Here is a 6,705-nt window from a genome sequence, read left to right on the forward strand (position 1 = left end):
TAACATGACCAATGATATAAAAAATTTAAGCTATTTTAAATGTAACATGACCATTGTGTTTTTGTGAAATGGATGGTTGTTAGCCGAAGGGTCCCCTATTTCAACTTGGGGTGGTTTTCTATTGTGGAAATTTTCCATCTCAATAGATGTTATCATTTTTTTCCTAGAAAATAGTGCTTTCATTTACCATGGATGTTTTCTCTTGGATATGCACTAATTTTAAATTAATTGAAATCCTATAAAAGAACATGCAGAAGTACCAAATTCTAATGCAAACAATTACCAATGACAGATTTTCAAAAGTATAATGCAAGCCAGTTCTCGATTTAGGTACAAGGATCAACTGCATATAGTGACACTGCAACAATCTTTTCAATCTTCAAACTTGAGGTTTATGTGCAAGGTTTATGGTGTGCAACACGAGAAACAAAACCAACCTTGATAGGTGCCACAGAGCATGAACATCGACATTGTTCACAATGAAGGAAGAAAACTCGATTCTCCTTTCAAAGGATAGTATCTACTCTTACAACCATTGCATATCACATAGTCATTGATATATCATCTTAAAATACCCTCAAAATTCTTAGGGCTGAACCTTCCCTTAACAACCAACCGATGTTGTCCATTAAGAGAACCACTTGTTCCCATTTGTGCAAGCAAGAATGTCATCGGTTGTCTTTCGCGTATGGCGCCAACTTGGTCACAATCGATATTATAATATCTACTAGCTATGATCGGCTATGCTCGGGGCTACGATCTATGGATCGCTATGTGAGGTGCTCTATGTGCAGTCGCTGTAGCCCCTAATGTTGCATATACGTAAATGAGGTAGGACGTAGAGGGTATGCATCGTTTTGCAAAGATCTATAAATTTGACAAATACAATATTTTTGGTACCGGGTTTTATTGGGATATATATATTGAGGGAAAAATGGCATAATATATTATGGGATATATAGCGGGTGAAGGATTTTTATATTGGCAAGTATAAAAGATGGAGCTCAAAATTAATGAAAAAATATAAAAGGGTATAAAAAATGTTAATGAAAAAATAGATACTTACAATATCTAGTGAAATTGAAGGTATTTTAAATTGGGAAGGTGTATTGGGTTTGTATTGTAAGGAGTTAAATAATATGACTTTTAGAAGTACTTTCCAATATGTAGTCAAATTGTTAGAGATTTATTGTATGAAGCCTCCGTGATTTTTGGTACCCTTGCGAAAGACTCAAATGACCTTATAACAGTTCTACACTTTTCACCAGCAAATTTTGGATTTTTCTCACTCAAAATATTAAACGCTCTATCAAGCAACTCTTCATATTTGTAATCATGATCAGTTCCCTCACAGGGATATTGAGCTTGCAAATCAATACCCTCCCCTTCTTCATCCTCACCCCCAAAATTATCAATAGCATCTTCTGTGCTATCAACCTTATCCAGTGAATACAGAGTCAATACCAAAAAATAATTCGAGTTCTGGTTGCAATAACTAAATTGTGATATAAAAGTCACAGCTCCGTTCCAATGGGTTTTCCTAATGCATTCAACTTTTGACAATGTGTCATCTTAATGGCCCTGTAATTATTTATCAGCGAGGATATATGGTTTCACTGAACTAACAGATCTGATTACATTAGAACAGAGAAATCTAACTATACTTCTCAATAATTAATCGACCATACTACTAGTTTTGAAATTATAAGCTTTATTTTCCATAAATCACGGCACAGTGGACATTAACTTTGAAAGTCAAGCAACAAACAATTTCAAGTTCTTTTTTATATATAGATCCAATTTTTAAAAAGTGCTAAATCATTTTAATTTTACGAATTACATAACTTAAATTTACAATTACAATGTTTCAAACAAAACGTGTGATAATTAAACCATGCTATCTAGAATATGGTCGACTGGAAATTATATTCTCACGAGCATTTTCTCAGAATTGGAGAGAGCGGTTCACTGCTTTCTGTCAACTTTCTAATAATAATAATAATAATATCCATTTTTAAGGTCACAGCCAAGCCAGACACCAAATTGGTATATGAGACCCCCTTGTTTGTGGGACAAGGGACCCACCTCCGCGCAGCGATTTGACTGCTAAGTCTACGAAGGCATACATACTCTACCCCCTCTGGTTTTGAACCTGTGACCTCTTAGGAGGAAACACATGCTCTTAACCATTAGGCCCACTCACGCTGTATAACAGTGTTGACCATTGGACATAAAGCCGTGTTGTATGAAAATTCCTTCGAGTAATGTTAGAATTTCCAGAATGGGCTTTTAGCAAGTCGGTTTCATAAAATTTTAACTTCAATAGGATATAAAATTGCGGAAGATGCAAAAATAGTGTCGTGTATCAATGGAAAGTGTTGACTAATTATTGATCAAAAAGAGAAAAAGTGGAATATTTTAATTATTTTGGAATTTCAAAAATAATCATTAATGATTAATAGGCGTTAGGGCTGAAGGTAGGATTTGACTTATGGAAATTTAATTATGAAATAGGATTTATTATTAGAGATAAGAAAGAAGGAAGACAATCCAGTATTCATGGTTTTTTTTTTTTTAAATGGAAAGGAATTCAATTAAACGGTTAAAAACTAATAAAATAAGATATTAAGAGTTAATTAAATTAAAGTAAAGAAGATAAAAGAAAATATTAAAGAATCTATAAGGATAAAGGAGCACACAACAAAAAAATTTAGGATTAGCAAATTTGTATAATATGAAAAATAATTAAAAAGAAAAGAAAAAGTAAAAGGATGTAACAAAATATAAATGAGGAAAATATGCAAGCGAAAAAAGGGATAAGGGTACTTAATGAGGATAAGAACTAAACTAAATAAAAACAAAGAAATGTTCATACAAGATTAATGCATTGGAATAACAAATTAAAGACATAAGGGAAGTTAATAATGAGAGATCAACCATGGTCAACTATAGTCAACCATGGTCAATCTTGATCAACCATTGTCTACCTTGTTTTATAAATTCAATCATGGTCAACCATGGTTCAATATCGTTGCACTACAAATATTGTCTCAATATGATAATCAACCTTGGTCATCCATGGTCCAATATCGCATTATGACAAAGATTCTCTTGATTTGAAAATCACTCATACTTAAGCATGGTCAACCATGTTCTGACATCACATTGTGGCAAGGATTGTCCCAATATAGAAATCAACCATAGTAGACCATGTTTGTTTTAGTGTTTATAATATTTATCTTAGGGTTTATATACCATGTCTTTATAATATTAGTCCCTTTGGTTTAATTTTATTCTAGCAAGGTCAACCGTGTTTTAAAAAATCAATTGTAGTCAACCATGGTTAATGAGGGTCAACATCACATTGTGACAATGATTGCCTCAATATGAAAAGCATGGTCAACCATGTTTTATAGAATGAAACATGGTCAACCATGGTCAATCTTCGTCAAACATGATCGAATGTCACATTGTAACAAATCTTTTCTTGATATGAAAATCAATCATGGCCATCCATGATCAACCATGGTCCAACGTTGCATTGTGATAAATATTTCCTTCATATGTGAATCAACCATGGTCTTGAATGTCGCATTGTGACAAAAAATTGTCTCCATATGAAAATCATGGACAATCATGGTCAGTGACGGTTGAACATGGTCAACCATGTTTATTTTAGCGTTTATAATATTGATTCCTTGGGTTTATTATTTGTTGGGGTTTATAATATAAATCATGGTTAATCATGGTGAATAATAGCCATGTATGGTTAACCATGGTCAAATCTCACATTATGATAAAAATTTGTCTCCATATGAAAATCATGGACAATCATGCTCAACCATGGTTGAATATCGCATTGCAACAAAGGTTGTCTCAATATTAAAATCAACCATGGTCAACCATGGTCCAAAGTTGCACTGTGAAAAAAATTGTCCCGATATGAAAATCAACCATGTTCAACCATGGTCTAACGTCACATTGTGACAAATATTTTCTCGATATGAAAATCAACCATGGTCTAACGTTGCATTGTGACAAAGATTGTCTCAATAAGTAAATCAATGATGGTCTAATGTTGAAATGTGATAAGAATTGTCTTAATATGAAAATAAACCATTGTCAACCATATGTTTATAATATTTATCTTAGGGTTTATATACCTTGGTTTTATAATATTTGTTTCTTGGGTTTAATATCATCCCCTTGGATTCATAATCCCTTGGTGTTTTAGTATTAATCCCTTAGTTTTATAATACTAATCCTTTGGGTTTACGATATCAATCATGGTCAATCATACCGAGTCATGGTCAACCATGATTGAATATCACATTATGACAAAAATTGTCTCTATATGAAAATCATTGAAAATCATGGACAACCATGGTCAACCATGGTCGATCATGATCAACCATGTTTGATAGAATGAAACATGGCCAACCATGGTCAAATTTCACATTGTGACAAAGATTGTCTCGATATGAAAATCAATCATGGTCAACCATTGTTAACCATGGTCCAACGTCGCATTGTGACAAAGATTGTCTCAATATGTAAATCAATCATGGTCTCTAATGTCACATTATGACAAAAAAAATGTCCATATGAAAATCTACTAGGGTTTCCATCATCTAATTAATGTTGCATTGTGACAAAGCTTGTCTCGATATGGAAATCGACCATGGTTAGCCATGGTCTAACATCGCTTTGTGACAAAGATTGCCTCGATATGTAAATCAACCATGGTATAACGTCACATTGTGATAAGAATTGTCTCAATATGAAAATCAACCATGGTCAACCATGTGTTTATAATATTTATCTTAGGGTTTATATGCCTTGGGTTTTTAATATTTGTCCCTTGGGATTAATATTATTCCCTTTGATTCATAATCCCTTTGGGTTTTATCATTAGTTCCTTGTGTTTATTATTCCCTTGGGTTTATGATATCGATCCCTTGGGTTTATAATACCAACCATGCTTAATCATGATCAATCGTAGCCAACCATCGTTAACCATGGTCAACCATGGACGAATATCGCATTGTGACAAAAAATGTCTCCATATGAAAATCATGGACAATCATGGTCAACCATGGTAAAATATCGCATTATAACAAATATTGTCTCGATACAAAAATCAACCATGGTCAACCATGGTCGAACGTCACATTGTAACAAAGATGGTCTTGATATGAAAATCAACCATGGTCAATCATGGTTCAATGTCGCATTGTGATAAAGTTTGTCTTGATATGTAAATAAACCATGGTCAACCTTGGTCAACCATGGTCCAATGTCACATTGTGATAAGGATTGTCTCAATATGAAAAAAGACCATGTTCAAACATGTTTATTTTACTGCTTATAATATTTATATTAGGGTTTATATACCTTGGGGTTATAATTTATATCCCTTGGGTTTATAATATCAATCCCTTGGGTTTATTATTCCTTTTGGTTTGTATTATTAATTAAGGCCAACCATGGTCAACCATAGCAAACCATAGTCAACCATGATCGAATGCCACATTGTGACAAAGATTGTCTCAATATGGAAATTAACCATCCTCAACCATGATTATTTTAGTGTTTTTAATATTTATATTAGGGTTTATATACCTGGGTTTATAATATTTATATTATAAATCCAACATATTGATATAATAAGCACAAGGGGTTAATAATAAAACCCTAAGGGATTATAAACCTAAGGGAATAATTGATCAGGTGCTCATGTCCTAAGTGTCGTAAAATGTTCAAAATTTAAAGTGCTTAGAATTGGTTCAAAGTTGAATAACTGGAAAGTTCTCTTCTTCCCGATTCCGGCGCCGCAAACGGTTCGAAAAACGGTCGCCGTATGAGGAAGTTATGGCAAAAAGAAGAATTTGTCCATAACATTAGAAATTTTATTTTTTCAAAAAAAAATAAAAAAAGAATATTCCGCCTGGCACGAAATCCGAGGAAACCACCAAAAATTAAATGTAATTGCAGTTAAGTTGGCGGAATTTTGGCAGGAGCGCCAAATTTGGCGGACCCACCATAATTGGCGGAGCTATCTGGAGTTAACTAAAGTTAGCTGGAGTTTTTCTAGGGAAAAACTGGAGAAACTTTAAATGGCCATAACTTTGGCTAGGAAAGTCGGTTTTGGATGATTTTTTTTTTGATTTTGGGTATTTTTGACCTTCTGAAGCCATTGGTGTAGGTATTATAGCCATCTGAGGTCATTTGTAGGTGTTCTAGCTTCATGGAAGTTCTAGGAGCCACTAGGGCCAAATCAGTTTGGGAGCTGCATTGAGAATTGTGCAGCCATTGGAAGTGGAACGAAGGTCATTCCTGAAGTTTTCTAGCCTTTTGAATCCATTTCTGCAGCTTGTTTTTCCTTTTGAGGCATTCTTTTCACTGTTTAGCTTCAGGGAAGCTTTCAGGGCCATTAGGGCCATTTCAGTGTTGGAGCTGTTTGGGGGCTATATTCATCCATTTTCGGTGATTCAAAAGCCTATGTCTGCTATTTTCGACCTTCTGAGTCTAATGGAAGAGGTTTCAGAACCAATTGAGGTCATCTTCACCTCGAAATTCTCCATGCAAGTTTAAAGGGCCACCAGGGCCAATTGGGGAAAGTACTGTATAAGGTACAAAATTCGCTGTTTAGTGTTTGGGAAAGAGCATGATTGGCTAATTCCTATCTTCTGATTCTATATTTAT

The 6,705-nt window shown here is 34.1% G+C and overlaps 1 pseudogene; it reads right to left on the minus strand.

The window, feature by feature from the left end:
* Nucleotides 1–392: 392 nt before the first annotated feature.
* Nucleotides 393–6,394, minus strand: LOC149193622 (eukaryotic translation initiation factor 2 subunit beta-like; annotated as a pseudogene).
* Between the last annotated feature and the right edge of the window lie 311 nt (nt 6,395–6,705).

The sequence above is a fragment of the Pinus tabuliformis genome, chromosome 2_2, assembly GCF_031772625.1.
Source record: "Pinus tabuliformis cultivar Carrire ecotype Pingquan chromosome 2_2, CPIR1, whole genome shotgun sequence".
Taxonomy (NCBI): domain Eukaryota; kingdom Viridiplantae; phylum Streptophyta; class Pinopsida; order Pinales; family Pinaceae; genus Pinus; species Pinus tabuliformis.